Below are 17,942 nucleotides of genomic sequence, written 5' to 3'. Positions count from 1 at the left end.
GCAGTGAGCCCTCTGTCGCCCACTGCGCTGACTCAACGGTGGCCATCCAGGCCTCCCCGGTGGTGGTGACCCTGCCGGGCCCCATCCTCACCTCTTTCCCTCAGAGCACAGCCGTGGGATCCTCGCTGTCAGCTGCTGTTGGGAGCTCCCTCAGCGCCGGGGGGGTTCCCATCTCTTCTGGGGGCTCCCTTGGTCTGGGGGGGTCAGGGCTGTGTCTGCCTCCCACCCGCTGCGGTCTGAACTGCTGAAGCCAGCAGATCATCCCCTTTGGAGCACCAAGGAAGACAGGGATCCTGCAGCAGCAGGAGCGTAGCCACGGCTTGCAGGTGGGCTGAGTGTCCTCATCCCACCGCGCAGAAGGGACCTGTGCCTGCTGCTCCTCGCTGCACTGCAGGCCTCGCCGTGTCTCCTCTGGCTCTGCTTTGCTCTGAGCTCCTCGGGAAAGGGCTCATTCTCTTCTGCTTTGCTGAACCTCCTGCTGACGGAGGGAGCGTGCCGGAGTTAGGGCCTGCTCTTGGTGGGCTGGCATTGCCACCGGCTGGATCGAAATGGGGAAAGGCAAGCGCTTTGCCTGGAGCTTGTCCTTGGGCTATGGGCCATTCTCTGTGCCTCCCTGAACCCAGCAGACGTGTTTCTCGGTCTCTGTTCCGTGCCACTGCAATTCCTCCTTCTCATTAAAGACTTTGTGCAGCACAGCTGGAGTCTCGTGGTGGTTTGTTCTCCTCCTCCCTCCGTTGGCTACACGCTCTGCAAGGAGGAGCACTGGCTTCTGTCCCGATCTTACCAGCAGTTGTGGGTGGAGCTCCCTGAACTTACAGAAGAGCACCAAAAAGCCTCAGAGTCTTTGAGCATGAGTCTGTCACCTGGTGATCACGGCCCTGTGGGGCCAGTTGCCAAATTGTTCATTTTGAAAGTTAATAGAGACCTTTTGAATTAACTTTTCAGTCCTCTCAATTGTTGTTCACAAAATCATATGAAAAACAGTCATGGCACTTCTCTCTTTCATTGGTGTTGTGGAAAGAAACTCCAGGGGATAGGTATGGAGTGGAAAGGAGAAATGCCCTTCTTTTCATGGCTGGACGTAGGCTGTGTGACTGCAAGATGGGGTTAGGCTGGGCATTTCACTAGGGAACTGAGCATGCACAATCATGATCCCGCTCTTCGTAACTCCACCTACTTGTAGAACTGCTTTTGGCAGAGCGGGAGTCTGCAAATACTGTGCTAACACACACCCCACATACAACCCCACTGTCCAGACTGGGTTTTGACTGTCAGCACAGCAAAACCATGCTTTTTGCTCTAAGCAAGCCCTGGAATCAGAGACTTGAGAAGCTTTGTCCCCTTTAGGTAGAGAGTCTAGCTGTGAGGGGCTCCTTGTGGTTCCCTTGGCCCACAGGCTGTAAGCTGCAAGCTGCAAGAGAAATGAGAGTGTCTCAGTTCTTACTTACCAGGAACATCGTTACATCCAGTTCCAGTAAACTTCAGGATGCCTCTGCAATGCCGGAGCCTGGACAGGTTAGGTCAGCCTCTCCAGGGTGACTTCAGATCTGACAGACAGGCCTCTGAGCCACTACATAAGGAGCAGGCCTCCTGCCACCACACAGCCCAACTGCATTGCTGGCCTCATGAAGCACAGCCTGTCCCTTGACCACCACCTAGGCAATTGTCATGGTTTAACCCCAGCCAGCAACTAAGCACCACGCAGCCGCTCACTCACTCACTCCCCCCCAGCCAGTGGGATGGGAGAGAGAATTGGGAAAAGAAGTAAAACTCGTGGGTTGAGAGAAGAACGGTTTAATAGAACAGGAAAGAAGAAACTAATAATGATAATGATAACACCAATAAAATGAAAACAGCAATAATAAAAGGATTGGAATGTACAAATGATGCGCAGTGCAATTGCTCACCACCCGCCGACCGACACCCAGCTAGTCCCTGAGCGGCCATTCCCTGCCCCCACCCCCCAGTTCCTATACTAGATGGGACGTCACATGGTATGGAATACCCCGTTGGCCAGTTTGGGCCAGCTGCCCTGGCAGTGTCCTGGGCCAGCTTCTTGTGCCCCTCCAGCTTTCTCGCTGGCTGGGCTTGAGAAGCTGAAAAATCCTTGGCTTTGGTCTAAACACTACTTAGCAACAACTGAAAACATCAGCGTTATCAACATTCTTTGCATACTGAACTCAAAACATAGCACCGTACCAGCTACTAGGAAGAGAGTTAACTCTATCCCAGCTGAAACCAGGACAGTATCCACCCCTTATTCTATACCATTGATGTCATGCTCAGTTCCCATACCTTTGGTTACATCCTTGTCAATCATCATCACCTTTTCCATCCCTTTGAGACATACGAACAATGATATGTATATGTATATATGTATACACACACAGAGATGGCATTCCTGTAGTTTATGGGTCATGTTCATAAAGTGTTCATTGAGTTAATTTAGTTCCTGACTCAGGGTGCCATCTGTCCTACCAGTCTTTCTGGGCAGGAGGGATGGTGCAAAGTCCTCTCAGTCGGTAGAGCAGAATTGGGCTTCAGCCCGGTGCAACGAGCAGGTGACATTGGACGCAGCAGGAGGATGGTGTGCACCGTTGGGTTGTTGCATGCTGGAGTCAATTCTGGTTCCATCACTGCTGTGCTTCGCTCAGTTTTATCATAGTTCATTCTTGCTTCATCTAAGTGATTCTTACTATAGTACTATGGATATAGCATATAACAATTATAGTAATGATAACATACAGTAGCAGGGTTATATAGCAACTAATATCATACAGTTTACTTCTGGCTATTCTCACCTAAAATCAAATCCCCTTGAGGCACACCTTGGACTTCTCCATCTTTTCGCATCACCCACCAAGTGCACCCAGGCCATTGAGCAAAAGCAATCCCACGAATGGGTTTACCTTTTCCTGAGGCAGGAGTAACCCAGACTGTCTTCCCTAACATATTTTTTTATGTGCACTACAGGGACTTTATCCCCTTCCACAGTATGTAAAAATTCTGACTGGGCAGGGCCACCCCGACTGGCAGATCCTCTGGTGTTGACTAACCAGATGGCTTTTGCTAAATGTGTATCCCAATGTTTGAAAGTTCCCCCTGCCCCATTGCTTTCAATGTAGTCTTTAAAGTCCATTGTATCGCTCAATTTTCCCAGAGGCTGGTGCATGATAGGGGATATGATACACCCACTCAATGCCATGCTCTTTGGCCCAGGTGTCTATGAGGTTGTTTCGGAAATGAGTCCCGTTGTCTGACTCAGTTCTTTCTGGGGTGCCATGTTGCCACAAGACCTGCTTTTCAAGGCCCAGGATAGTGTTCTGGGCGGTGGCATGGGGTACAGAATATGTTTCCAGCCATCTGGTGGTTGCTTCCACCATTGTAAGCACATAGTACTTGCCTTGGTGAGTTTGTGGGAGTGTGATATAGTCAATCTGCCAGGCTTCCCCATATTTATATTTCAGCCATCGCCCCTCCAAACCACAGGGGCTTTAACCGCTTGGCTTGCTTAATTGCAGCACATGTTTCACATTCATGGATAACCTGTGTGATAGTGTCCATGGTCAAGTCCACCCCTTGATCACGAGCCCATCTATATGTTGCATCTCTTCCCTGATGGCCTGAAGTATCATGGGCCCACTGAGCCATAAATAGCTCACCCTTATGTTGCCAGTCCAGGTCCACCTGAGACACTTCAATCTTATTGGCCTGATCTGCCTGTTGGTTGTTTTGATGTTCTTCAGTGGCCCGACCCTTGGGTACGTGAGCATCTACATGACGTACTTTTACAACCAGATTCTCTAGCCAGGACGCAATATCTTGCCACAGTGCGGCAGCCCAAATGGGTTTACCTCTGCTCTGCCAGTTGCTCTGCTTCCATTGCTGTAACCACCCCCACAGGGCATTTGCCACCATCCATGAGTCAGTATAGAGATAGAGCACGGGCCACTTTTCTCTTTCAGCAATGTCTAATGCTTGCTGGATGGCTTTCACCTCTGCAAACTGACTCGATTCACCTTCTCCTTCAGCAGTTTCTGCAACTTGTCGTGTAGGACTCCATACAGCAGCCTTCCACCTCTGATGCTTTCCCACAATGTGACAGGATCCATCAGTGAACAGGGCATATTGCCTCTCATTTTCTGGCAGTTTATTATACAGCAGGGCTTCTTCAGCACGTGTCACCTCCTCCTCTGGCGACATTCCAAAATCTTTGCCTTCTGGCCCGTCCATGATCACTTCTAAAATTCCTGGGTGACTGGGGTTTCCTATGCGAGCCTGTTGTGTGATCAGTGCAATCCACTTACTCCATGTGGCATCAGTCACGTGATGTGTAGAGGAGACCCTCCCTTTGAACATCCAGCCCAGCACTGGCAGTCGGGGTGCTAAGAGGAGCTGTGTTTCAGCACCAACCGCTTCTGAGGCAGCTTGAACTCCTTCATACGCTGTCAATATCTCTTTTTCAGTTGGAGTATAGCGAGCCTCAGATCCTCGATATCCTCGACTTCAAAACCCCAGGGGTCGGCCTCAGGTGTTCCCAGGTGCTTTCTGCCAGAGGCTCCAGGTAGGGCCGTTCTCCCCGGCTGCAGTGTAGAGCACATTTTTAACATCTTGTCCTGCCCAGACTGGTCCAAGGGCTACTGCATGAACAATCTCCCGCTTAATTTGTTCAAAGGCTTGTTGTTGCTCAGGGCCCCATTCAAAATCATTCTTCTTCCGGGTCACTTGATAGAGAGGGCTTACAATCAGACTGTAATTTGGCATATGCATTCTCCAAAAACCCACGACGCCTAAGAAAGCCTGTGTTTCCTTTTTACTAGTCGGTGGAGACAGAGCTGCTATTTTGTTACTTACGTCCATTGGGATCTGACGTCGTCCATCTTGCCATTTTATTCCTAAAAACTGGATCTCCTGTGCAGGTCCCTTGACCTTACTTTCTTTTATGGTAAAACCGGCTTTCAGAAGGATTTGGATTATTTTCTTCCCTTTCTCAAAGACTTCTTCTGCCGTGTTGCCCCATACAATGATGTCATCAATGTATTGCAGGTGTTCCGGAGCTTCACCTTTTTCCAGTGCAGTCTGGATTAGTCCATGGCAAATGGTGGGGCTGTGTTTCCACCCCTGGGGCAATCGATTCCAAGTGTACTGGACACCCCTCCAAGTAAAGGCAAATTGTGGACGACACTCTGCTGCCAGAGGGATTGAGAAAAATGCATTAGCAATGTCAATTGTGGCATACCACTTGGCTGCCTTTGACTCTAGTTTGTATTGAAGTTCTAGCATATCTGGAACGGCAGCACTCAGCGGTGGTGTAACTTCATTCAGGCCGCGATAGTCAACTGTTAGTCTCCACTCCCCATTAGACTTTCTCACTGGCCATATGGGACTACTACAGGGTGAGCGAGTCTTGCTGATCACTCCTTGGCTCTCCAGTTGGCGAATCAACTTGTGGATGGGAATCAGAGAGTCTCGGCTGGTGCGATATTGCTGCCGCTGCACCGTCGTGGTAGCAGTTGGCACTTGTTCTTCAACCTTCAGCAACCCCACAATCGAAGGGTCTTGAGAGAGACCAGGCAGGGTAGACAGCTGTTCAGTGCCCTCCATCTCCAAGGCAGCTATACCAAAAGCCCATTGACACCCCTCCAGGTCCTTAAAATACCCTCTCCTGAGATAGTCTATGCCAAGGATACACAGAGCCTCTGGACCAGTCACGATGGGGTGTTTCTGCCGTTCATTTCCAGTTAGGCTTACTTCAGCTTCCAATACAGTTAACTCTTGGATCCCCCTGTCACACCAGAAATACAAATGGGTTCTGCCCCTTTATAACTTGATGGCATTAGAGTGCACTGTGCGCCGGTGTCTACTAGAGCCTTATACTCCTGTGGGTCTGACGTGCCAGGCCATCGAATCCACACAGTCCAATAGACCCAGTTATCCCTTTCCTCCACCTGGCTGGAGGCAGGGCCCCTCTAATTCTGGTCAGAGTATCCAGTATTCACTTCTCGTAAAATTGGCTCAGAATTCCCTTCAAGAGGATCAGAAATCAGATCAGCCCTTCTACTCTGTTTGGAAACTGGACTGGCATTTTTCCTGGTAGAATCCCCTTTTGTGGTGGTTTTTCCTCGCAGTTCACGTACCCGTGCATTTAGGACCGAGGTAGGTTTTCCATCCCATTTCCTCATGCCCTCTCCATGATCACATAGGTAAAACCACAGGGCACCTCGCGGTGTGTACCTTCTATATTCTGTCTCTTGGGCAGAGGAGCGCTCACTCCTAATAGCTGAGACATTGGTCCTTACAGGTGGGCAATAGGACATATCCTCCTTGAATTGCTGGAAAACCTCGGACAGCTCCACAGCCGAAATGCAGGCTTGTAGGGAGGAGGAGAGATTTTCTTCGTATTGACGGAGTTGGCAAGCCACTTCATCCACTGTCGGTGCCTCTGCGTCTTTCCAGGTCATTATTGCCAGTGAGTTGGCATAGGACGATGGCGCGCTCTGTACAAACTTCCGCCACATGGGTCGTGTGCATTGGACTTTGCCTGGATCTTTGAGTAATTGTGGGTTGTCCGGGTCATGATGAATCGTCTCTAGCACAGCTAATTCCCTCAGATATTGGATACCTTTTTCCATGGTGGTCCACTTGCTTGATTGACATATAACATCTTCCTTAAAGGGGTACCTTTCCTTCACACTTGACAGGAGTCGCCTCCAGAGGCTGATGGCTTGTGTCCCTTTTCCAATTGCCTTGTCAATGCCACCTTCCCTGGCAAGCGATCCCAACTGCTTGGCTTCCCTACCTTCTAATTCCAAGCTATTAGCCCCATTGTCCCAGCATCGGAGGAGCCAGGTGATAATATGCTCACCTATACGGTGACCGAAATCTTTTCGCAAATCCCGCAGCTCACTCAAGGATAGGGACCGGGTTATTACCTCTGGTTCTGCCTCTTCCTCCGGTTCCCGTGATGACCCTGGTTCACCTTCATCCTTCGCTAAGCAAGCTGACTTTTTTGTATATTTCTTTTTCTGTACGGGGGCAACTGATACTGGTGCAGGTTGGTCCGCTGGTTCAGTTGCAGTATCGCTCGCCGGGTTTTGGATAACCGCAGTGTCTGTTGCCGAGGTTTGGGTAGCAGCAGTGCTCATCGCTGGGGCTGGAGGGACCGCAGTGCCCGTTGCTGAGGTTTGGGTAGCTGCCGTGCTCGTTGCCGGGGCTGGAGGGGTCGCGGTGCCTGTCGCCAAGGTCTGGGTGGCCTCAATGCTTGTCACCGGGGCTGGAGGGGCCACAGCACCCGTTGCCGAGGTTTGGGTGACCGCAGAGCTCATTGTTTCGTTGTTAGGTCCAGAGACCTTCTCCTCCCCTTGAGGGTACTGAGTGGTGTTGAACAGGGCTCGATAAGCACGGGCCAGGCCCGAGCACATTGCAGTGATTTGTATCTCTCTGGAGCTGCCAGGGTGACAGCATACCTTTTCCAAAGATTTTACTAGTTCTTCTGGATTCTGCACTTGTTCAGGGGTGAATTTCCAAAACACTGGATGTGCCCACTTCTCTAGGTACTTGCCCATACTACCCCACACACCCTGCCACTCATAATTATCCAGCCTCGGGGCAGATCTCTGGGTGATCTTCTTAAATAGTTGTTTAACCTTAAACAAGAGCTGAACCACATTCAGGAGCATGCTAATTCCTAGCAGAAGAGCTAGGACCATGCTGGTCTCAACATCCCAAGGGTATTCAAATTTTTCAAACTTCTCAAACACCATTGTAACTGGACTGAAGGAGAAAGGAGAGGGGAAGAGAGGTATCCCACCCATAGACTGGTTTCCCAAGGAGGAAAGGTAAATGGTGTAATTATTAATAGTTTCCCACAGATGGCTCCCGGAGTATAAAGGTGACAATGCTGAGCGCAAACACCAGATTAATCCCACAACCGATGACTTCATCATACCATAAACCAGTGTTATACAATACATCAAAGCGAAAACCTTAATCCGCCTCCCACAGATGATAAGCAGCAGAAGAGGGACTACAGACAGCAAAGGAGGTGATACATAACAGAACTTCAAAAACCAGAGCAACAACTCTAAGAACACATAAATCGACATAATGACCAGTGACTATTAGACCAATATAATGAATGCTTATAACAAATTTGTTTTAACGAGCTCTGGTCAGGTTTGTCGTTATCTCAACCCTTCGGGCCCCACGTTGGGCGCCAAAAAAGGACTGTCGTGGTTTAACCCCAGCCAGCAACTTAGCACCACGCAGCCGCTCACTCACTCACTCCCCCCCAGCCAGTGGGATGGGAGAGAGAATTGGGAAAAGAAGTAAAACTCGTGGGTTGAGAGAAGAACGGTTTAATAGAACAGGAAAGAAGAAACTAATAATGATAATGATAACACTAATAAAATGAAAACAGCAATAATAAAAGGATTGGAATGTACAAATGATGCGCAGTGCAATTGCTCACCACCCGCCGACCGACACCCAGCTAGTCCCTGAGCGGCCATTCCCTGCCCCCACCCCCCAGTTCCTATACTAGATGGGACGTCACATGGTATGGAATACCCCGTTGGCCAGTTTGGGCCAGCTGCCCTGGCAGTGTCCTGGGCCAGCTTCTTGTGCCCCTCCAGCTTTCTCGCTGGCTGGGCTTGAGAAGCTGAAAAATCCTTGGCTTTGGTCTAAACACTACTTAGCAACAACTGAAAACATCAGCGTTATCAACATTCTTTGCATACTGAACTCAGAACATAGCACCGTACCAGCTACTAGGAAGAGAGTTAACTCTATCCCAGCTGAAACCAGGACAGCATTATTGATCTTCATCTGTACCCTGCCATGGCAGCATGCTTTTCTTGCCAGGTGCAACCACCAGCAGCAGCAGGAGGAGCAGCAGCAGGTGCAGTTCTGTGCCAGGCCAAAAAAAGCCTCCCTCCTGGCTCCTGTATCAGCACTACAGTGAGGAGCCCAGCCTGGAGCCCTCCCAACAGGCAGAAAGCACTGGCCTCAGTCGGTCTCAAGGCCGCAAGGAGGCAAAGGGACTGGCTTGAAACCCCAGGGGAAAGCTGGGCATTTTCTGAGCAGAAGAGCCTGCCTGCAGAAGATGTAAGGCACCCACCCTGGAGCCAGCCTGAAGAGACGTCTCTCTGCCTTGGCCAGGAATCAAAGCTGGGTCAACGGCTTGGAAAGCAGCTCTGCTCACTAATATTCCAGCAATGCACCTGTGGGCAGTGCTGCCTCCTGCTCCTCCAGATCAGAGCCTGGCCAGCCTCCTGCTCCTCCACTCCACAGACTGGCTGGCCTCCTCCCTCCAGCCCCCCGCACACACACTTCCTCAAGCCACTCCTCATGCTCAGCCTCTCGACTGCAACCACCTCCCACCCTTGTTCTGCATGCAGTCAGACACTGCCAGGTGCACCCCCTCCACACTGCCTCCTTAACGCCATTTTCCTGCTCCAGAGCCAAGACAGAAGGGGAGCCACTTTCATCTGGTGGTGTAAATTACCGCTTTTGTGGATCGTTTGATATTTTGGTCCTTGCTCAGGAACTGGACAATGCTTGCAGTGGTGGAAAAAAGCTCTGCACATACCTATTCCACCAAATCAAGCTCTCCCCAGTCTCCCTCTAAGTCACCCACACCCCCCGTTTATTCTCCCTTTGCCCGTCCACGCTTTAGCTCAGCCAGTCTCTACCTCGCCATTTCCATGGATCTCTCCCACTCTCGCAAACCATTGCCCCTAGACGCCAACAACCTGCACGGCGGTTATGGTCTTTGTTGAAGGGCTGACGCCGCCCTACGTCCCCAAGAGGCTGGAAGTGCTGCCGGCAGATCACCACCTGCCCTGCAGCAGTGTCCCCACCGTAGTGCTCACAGCAGGCTTGGAGGCCCCCTCAGATAAATCTGAGAAGCAAAGTGGGGTCTAATATCTCACCTCACACTGGTTGTCTCCACACAGCTGCCTTCTCTTCTTCCCTGGAAGCAGCAGAGACACCAGCTGGAGGGTGAAACCATCCCCCCTCCCGTGGCAGGATATCCCAGGTGCCCGGCTGAGGACAAGGCACTGGGAGCTTCAGCTGTAGCCCCTGGGGTTACGCCTCTCAAGGCCTCTGCAAGGCTGGCAGCAGGTGCCCGTCATGCTCAGTGCAGGTCCCAACTGCAAATCTTCGAGTGGAGCCTAGCCCTGAAACTCCCAGGGAGCCGGGTGTCATTGCACAGGGCACGTGATCAGCAGGGCAGAGAGGGCTGGAGCAGGTAGTTGTGGCCGAGTGGTGAAGGCGATGGACTAGAAATCCATTGGGGTTTCCCCGCGCAGGTTCGAATCCTGCCAACTACGGGGCGCAGTCCCCTTTTGGGCTCCCTGCAATTGACCACGCTGCAGCCAGCAGTGGGACTCAGCTGCACACTGTGCCTGGTGCCCAGGGAGACAGTGAAAGCCCCTTGCCTAAGGCACTTGTCCTCGCTCCCTCCCCCACCCCCCCACCCCCCCCCAAATTCCTGGATGAAAGGGAAATCCTGCTCCCCTTGACAAGGTAGGCATGTTGGGGAAGAGAATGGACCAGTGCCGAGTACCAGCCATGACAAGAGGGCCAACGTTGTTGGCTCTTGAGCAGAACTTAAGAGCCTGATCTCACCTCAGACCTCATGCAGAACAACCCTACCAGCTGTCTGTCCTCCCTAGGCCTGAACCTACAGCAGCTCACCTCCAAAGACAGCCTGCACAGCATGGCCCTCATTGCTAAAGATGAAGGGGAGGCACCTCCTGGATCTGAGGTCTTGCCAGCACTCACAAAGTGCCCCTCACTTTAGGTCTCACAAAGGCAGACTGGTGTGGAGCAGCAGGCAAGGGGTGGGGGTGGGGGGAAGAGAAGGGGCCAGCACCAACTATGAGCTACAGAAGAGGTCCTTCTTTTGACCTCATTGCTAACAATGAATTGAAGACACATCATAGACCTAAGACCTTGCCTGGGGTCCTGGGGATATTCTGCCTGACCCGTCCCCAGTCCTTGCACACATGGCCAACCTTTCTCAGGGGCCTTTCCCAAATTTGGCTTAAGGATGAGGTGATGAGGGGTGGGGCTCTCCTGTCTCCTCCTCTTATGGGAAAGACATGGAAGTGCAGAAGAGGCCATGGTGGTGCCTGTGCCTTCAGGAGACCATGCCCTGCCATCACCGACCCTGATGGGCAGGATAGAAAAGAGCCAGAGGCTTCCCAGAGGGCTTCTTTCAGTCGCATACCCAGCTGCTCCCAACAGAGCAGCAGCGGAGGAGGACCTGTTGGTAGCCTGCCTGGGTGGTTCAGCATCTTAAGGAAAAGGGAAACCCTGAGGGACACGTGCAGTGAGCGACCAGCCAAAGAGAAGGAGAGACAAGCCCATTGCTGGTGCATGGTCCTTTCCCTGCAGCCATGCCACTGAGGGTGGGGGAAGCATTGCAAGGGAAAAAGAAGCTCAGAGAGAGAGTCAGTATGAACGGAGAAGGAAAGGGGCAATGGAGAGGGCACCTGGAGCAGAGCCAGGGACCTCTTGATCTGCAGCGAAATACTTTCCCCCGAGCAATAGCAGATAGGCTGGGGCCATGATCCCCATGCTCACATCAGCACCCACATCCCAGCGCTCTCCATCCTGCTTTTGTCTCCGCTGCATGCTCTGGCCTGTGGATGGGACGGGGCACCAGCAAACACAAGCCCAAAAATGCAGGCCTCAGCACTGCCACCTCATCCCTCACCCTCACCAAGAGGCTTTACCAGCTCAGCCTGCCCAGAGCCTTCCCTGGGACACCTGGCAGCATTTAAGCCTGGCCACCACCCAGTGCGGGTGGGTCAGCCCTGTCCTGTGGTGACTGGGAACCACCTCCACTCCCAGCAGTGCTGGGCAGGACAGGAATGGCACCAGGCACGGAGAGGAGGGGTTTCTCTGGCTCTTCGGCACCCTGCACGGTGGCGGGGGCAGCCCTCGGCTGTCAGGGAGCAGCCAGGGCAGGCCTGTGCCAGGAGGGAGGACAAGCCAGGAGCTGTGGGGGAGCACAGCACAGCACTGGCAGGGCAAGGCCCTCACCGCTGGTGTGAAAGGCAAGGTGCCAACTGCTAGACAACTTGCTTAGAAGAACAAACACTGCCTAGGACTAAGGGCTTTTACCTCAGCATCAACGTCACCTGACGACCCAACCTAGACTGGCTCTCACTGGCTGAGAACACCCCATGCAGATGATAAACCAATGGGAGATTGGGAGATTTGTCTTTCAAAAAAACCCGGGTATACAGCCACGGCCAGAACAGCAATCAACCTAAATCGAGTATAAAGCCCCTCCACCTGCAAGGGACATTGGTTTAGAACAATGAAGATTAACACCCCACTGAGCATCTGTCCACACCACCTGCCCGGGAGAAGCACATACTGATCTTGGGAGCAATAGTAACTGATTAGCCCACCCCTTAACATGAGTAATTTGATTGGTCGACACAACTGTATTGTAAACGTATGCCAACCCTGCTTTCCTCTATCTCGGGGTCCTCCATGCATTAGGTTGGGCCACCACTACCTGCCCAGCCTAAATAGGAGGATTAATTCCCTTGGTAATTCTACGCTTGGTAATGCTAAGCGTCCTTGTCTCCCTCCTCGGCCGGAAAAAGAACGGACGTTGACGCTGGGCACAGTCCCACAGCCCCCTGGGAGCTGGATTCCTGGGCAGGGTGGCAGCCGTCCTGAGCTCGCTGGAGAGCAGCTCCCCTCTGCCCTGCAAAGCAACAAGGCTGCCCCCTCGCTCCGGGGTTTCCTCCAGTGCCTGCAGAGCCAGCTTGGGTGGCCAAGAAGAAAGTCCCCATGCAGGGTTATGGGCAGGAGATGTGGGGAGAAGGGCAAGGCAAGGCCCTTGAGCTGCCACCCCAGGCCCAAAGGAGGTGAACTTTCCAGAGAGCCCATTTCCTGGCCCGCGTGAGGGCACAGGACAGAGGAAGGGAAGGAGGCATGAGGGCTGGCAGTGCCAGGGAGCATCAGGCAGGGCCGTGGGAGGTGCCGGCAGAGGTGCTGGGGGGAGCAGAGTGGCGCAGCGGAAGCGTGCTGGGCCCATAACCCAGAGGTCGATGGATCGAAACCATCCTCTGCTAACTGGCCCTTTTTTTCCCTCCTCCTGACAGCTGCTGCCTCTCCCAGCAACTTTTAACCTGCACTGCTCTAGCTCTCTGGGCACCCATGGCCACGGCCCTCCTGTTCCCTCAGCCCCTCCTCTCTGCCACTGCCACCTTCTTTCTCCTTTGCCTTCTTAGGAGCCAGCACTCCCATAGTGCCCCTCGCCAAGGCAGACGGGTGGCTGTGGAGCAGCAGGCAGAGCTCCCCCCACAAGGAAGTGGGGGGCCTGGGGACACAGGCGTTTCTCCCTTCCCATCCGGCAGCTCAATCCCAACTTCCCAGCCGCAAGCAGGGACCTCCAGGAATCTGCAGGTGGGGAGGAGGAGGACAAGGCTGCTGCTACTTTGGCAAACACCAATGCAATCAGCTTGACCATCTGGGGGGGTTCTCCATCCTAGTCTGTTTGCTGCCGTGCTCACTAGCAGCTCCAGCCAGGAGCAGGGCTGAGTAGGTATTCCCCGTGGGCACTGTATTGGCCATATGTGGCTAGGTGTTGGCAGTGGTGGGGAGAGGGGCTGCTGCAGGGTGGCCTCTGTGGGGAAGAGCTAAGGGGCTGCCCTGCACCACACACACAGCTGGTTCCAGGGGCCTCCACCACACTGAGCCATCTGCAAAGCTTGTGGCACCCAGGGCACCCATGCTGGCTGGAGCAGGTGGATACTCTTGAAGGAACTGCAACCTGCGGAGAAGGCACACCAGTGAAGACTTCCCTGACGGACCTGAAGCCTGTGGAAGAGCCCACGCTGAAAGAGATTTTCCTGTTCAGAAGCGCAGCATGGGGAGAACCCATGCTGGAGTAGTCTGCAGTGAAGGAGTGCAGCTGAGCCTGGAAAAATTGGGAGGCATGGCGGTGTTTTCTTTGTCTTCTCTTGCTCACTACAAGACAAAACTCACACATAGCCCGAGTCTTTCCCTCTCTTCTGGCTGCTCAGGACTGGAATTCAGTGCTGGACACCCACCCCCTCACTCCCATGTGCACGTCAGCAGGTGCTCTGAACCCTAGACTGTACCACAGGTCTGTGCAGAATCCATGCCTGGAGCCCAGGCCTGGTTTGTCCAGTGTCCTGCTCCAACCCTGGGCAGTCCCTGATGCCAATCCACTCTCCTCACTGGCTAGTGCAGCTTGAGATCTCCTAGCAAATACCCCTCTCGCGCGCACACACACACACACACACACACAAACACCCCCCCAAGCCCCCCCAAAACCAGAAAAGCACAGGCTGACAGAAATGAGCTAGGAGTAGAATGAAATGAAAACAAGACCAATCGCATTCTTGTTCTTCATGGGTGTGCAAAGGGTTTCCAGGATGAGTTGCTCCTTCCCCTTCCCAGGGATCGAGGTGAGGCGGACCAGCCTGCTATTGCCCCCATTCTCCTTTGTGCCTTTTGGGAAGATAGGAGTGACAATGACTTTCTTCCAGGACTCAGGAACCTCTCCCAGTTGTCGCGACCTTTCAAAGATAATGGAGAGTGGCCTCTTCTATGGGTCTTTCTTCCTGGAAGTGCTTCACGAGCTGGCAGCAGAAAGATAGCACGGGGATCTGCAGGTGAGCTCCCTGCTACCTGAGTACCTGACTGGCCAGAAGCCAGAAGATCGCTTGCATGTCGACTGTGAGGTCGCCTCTGGCTCTGCAGGCAATGGGCCATCCACAGGAATATCGCTTGTGCTAAGTGCTCGTCTTCATTCCAGAGTGGATACCACTGCATGGTATATCTTTTTATATCCACACACTTCTTGGTCCAAAGGAAGCAGACAGTCCCTGAGAGGGAGATCTGAGAACATGTGGGCATGACAGTGTCAAAAATGGCCGTCCGGCAATCACAAAGCGGTAGGAGAGGCCACAGGGAATGACGCTGTCAGAAGATGCCTCTTCCCTTTGTTTAGCAAGTGGGGGCTTCCTTGCCTGACATGCTTCTGGGTACACAGGTAGGGTTGGCTGGTCCTGGCAGCCAATCACAGGTCTGCCTGAGAGCAGGTGGGTACAACGGGGTCCAGAAATGGCTGTCAGCCAATCACAGAGCAGTAGGAAAACATGGTGGTTATGGTGCTTAATAAGAAAATGGCAGCTGAAAGAAAACGGTGCCCCCCATGTATGTCGGGGAAGGTACGTCCTGGTCACGTGTACTTCATCGTTCATCAGTGCCAGCATGGGCATTCACAAAAGCAATCATCCATCACCAAAACCAGTGGCAGCACAAGGCGGGTTTTAGCCCAGGAACAGGTAATGCGCAGAGTCCTGCAACACAAATTGCTCACTGATTGCTGAGCTGCTATTACACACGTCTACAAGCTACGGACATATCCAGTGCCTAGGAAGAAACCCAGGCTGGTTGCTGTGCCTTTTTAATTCAACCAAAGGGTACATCATGCAACCACACGTTAGCCCAGGACAGCCTGACTGTGACTCCGACTGGGGCAGACTCTGACCGGGGCAGCCTCCGACCGCGCTACCTCAGCGTTATGCCCTCTGGTATGCCCCATGGGCACTGTATTGGCTAGCCATGGCAAGGTTTTGGTAGTGGAGGGGTCAGGGGGTGCTGCAGAATGGCCTCTGTGGGAAGAGATAACGGGCTGCCCTGTGTCAGACACAGCCAGTTCCAGCTCCGCAGTGGACCCACCGCACAAGACAGCTGAGCCGTCGTCAACATTGGTGGCCCCTCTGTGAAAACAAATTCCCGAAAGGGCAGAAAACGCCGGGCGGAGAGAGGTGGGAGGAAAAAAACAGAGTGTGTAAGAGCAGAGACACATCCTGCTTGGACAGGTAAAGGAGTCTGGTGTGAAGCACTGAAGTTGTCCCGGCACAGGGGAGAGGAAAGGCGGTGTTTTCTGTTTGTCTTTGTGTTTCTCACTACTTGCATCTGGTTTAAGTGTCCAAGAATTGATTTTGCCCAAGTCAAGCCTGATTTTCCCACAAGAGTTTTTGCTAAGCCATATCCGTGTGTTTATCTTGAGCCATGAGATTTCTCATTGTGTTTTCAGTGCTCTGCATTGCCCTGCGGGTGGGGAAAGTAATGAGCAGCTGGGTGGGCGTTTGTCTGTGCTTAAAGCACCACAGGTACGTGCACGCAAACGCACAGGCACCTGCATAGTACGTGCGCAGCTGGCCCACATATGAACGCAGATGGGGAGCGTGACCATTACCAGCAGCCAGCAGCTGGAGTTTCCGTAGCCAACAGCTCACAGGCAGAGAAGCACACCCACGTGCCAGCCGGTTGAGGTCGTGTGTATGTGTGCAGGGGGCTGGAAGGAGGAGGTGGGATAGTCTGTGAAGCGGAGGAGCAGGCAAGAGGGCAGTTGGTGACCTGGCAGAGCAGGAGGCAGTCAGGAATGGGACGTGGAGGAGCAGGAGGGAGGCCAGGCTCTGGGCTGGAGGAGCAGGAGGCAGTAGTGTGTGCAGGAGCGTTGGTGGTATAGTGGTGAGCATAGCTGCCTTCCAAGCAGTTGACCCGGGTTCGATTCCTGGCCAACGCAGACCAACTTTTCTTCTGCCTGGCTCCACAGTGCCTTCCCCATTTAGCAACAGCAGGCTGCAGCGGCTGCTTTGCACCATTCTGAGATTCTCAGGCAGTGTTGAAGCACTGCAGCAGGTGCCCGGAGAACCTTGGCATTCTCCATGCCTGGGTGTCACACTCAAGTTTCAGTGGGGCTCAGGCACTGTGCCACCTGCTCTAGCTTTGGGGCTAGCCCTGCTTTAGGCAGGCATTTGGACTAGTGACCCCCTGAGATGCCTTACAGTCTACCTCCTTCCATGAAGCAACAAGTCCTAGAGAACCATGCCCTCCTTCCTCTACGTCACGGGCAGTAAGTCAGCCTCTTCCCCGCAGGAATGGGGGCCCACTCATTGCTCGGCACTTGATGCATCTCCTGTCCTTTTGCCTTGACTCTCCAGACCCTTTCCTACACGCTGAGTCCTTGAGACCGACACAGCGTTCCCCCAGGTTTTGGTGAAGCACAGCCCTCCTTGCCCAGCATTCCCAGCCCCGAGCAGGGAAGAAGGAAGCACCCTTGTTCCCCCAGGAACTCTCCATCAGGCAGCGCTGCAGTCCGAGTGCTTGTCTTGCCATCCCCTGAGGCTCTGGAGGGAATGGAGGAAGTCACGGGAAAGGTAGACGTGTGCCTGGAAACCTTGACAGGACATTGGCGTGCGTAGAGCCGTAATTCACCGGCGGTTCCTTTGGTTGCTCCCCTGAAGGAGTGCCTTGGGCTTTGGGAGATGTGTCAGAAGTGTGCTGCCCCTGTGCTGGGTGCTCCGGTTCTATGTGGTATGAAGCGCGTGTAGGAGCTGCAGTCGCCTGTCAGCCGCCCTTGGTGGGAGCAAGGCAAGGGTGCTCCCGGGATACAGCTCCCCCTGCAGCAGTGCCAGGAGGAGGCTGGCTGTGGTGGGCTGGCTCTGGCAGCTGCAGGGCGTGGACCAGCAGCAGCAGCAGCAGCGGGTCAGGATGGCCAAGTGGTCTAAGGCGTTGCGTTCAGGTTGCAGCCTCCCTGGGAGGCATGGCTTTGAGTCCCACTCCTGACAGGCTCTTCTCTCTGGCTGCCCCCTTTCATGGCTTCTCTCTCTTGGCCTCTCTCTTCAGTGGAGACTTCTTGCCCCTCTGGGGGCTCTGCTCAGCCTGCTGACGAGGTCTTGCTGCAGTCCCAGCTCCTGTAGAAGGAGAAACGGGCATACCCATGTGCAGCGGAGGATCCACAGGGGACATCACACACAGACCAATGTGATCAAGTGAAGCCCATTTACGACAACTTTCCTAACAGTTATATACCCTATGCGCTTATGGACGCGCCTTATACAATGCTCTGATTGGTACAATATCCCGTT

At 53.4% G+C, this 17,942-nt stretch overlaps 3 non-coding genes across 3 annotated transcripts; all 3 read left to right on the top strand.

The window, feature by feature from the left end:
• The first annotated feature begins 10,252 nt into the window (after positions 1-10,252).
• Positions 10,253-10,334, top strand: TRNAS-AGA (transfer RNA serine (anticodon AGA)). Its single transcript has one exon. It is a non-coding gene; the product is annotated as a tRNA-Ser (tRNA).
• A 2,697-nt stretch (positions 10,335-13,031) lies between these two features.
• TRNAM-CAU (transfer RNA methionine (anticodon CAU)) lies at positions 13,032-13,103 on the top strand. The gene has a single exon. It is a non-coding gene; the product is annotated as a tRNA-Met (tRNA).
• A 3,422-nt stretch (positions 13,104-16,525) lies between these two features.
• TRNAG-UCC (transfer RNA glycine (anticodon UCC)) lies at positions 16,526-16,597 on the top strand. Its single transcript has one exon. It is a non-coding gene; the product is annotated as a tRNA-Gly (tRNA).
• Positions 16,598-17,942: the final 1,345 nt, after the last annotated feature.

This window comes from Buteo buteo, chromosome 13 (assembly GCF_964188355.1).
Source record: "Buteo buteo chromosome 13, bButBut1.hap1.1, whole genome shotgun sequence".
In the NCBI taxonomy this organism is placed as follows: domain Eukaryota; kingdom Metazoa; phylum Chordata; class Aves; order Accipitriformes; family Accipitridae; genus Buteo; species Buteo buteo.
The sequence above is the reverse complement of the archived record's forward strand: the minus strand, read 5'-3'. Positions and strand labels throughout refer to the sequence as shown.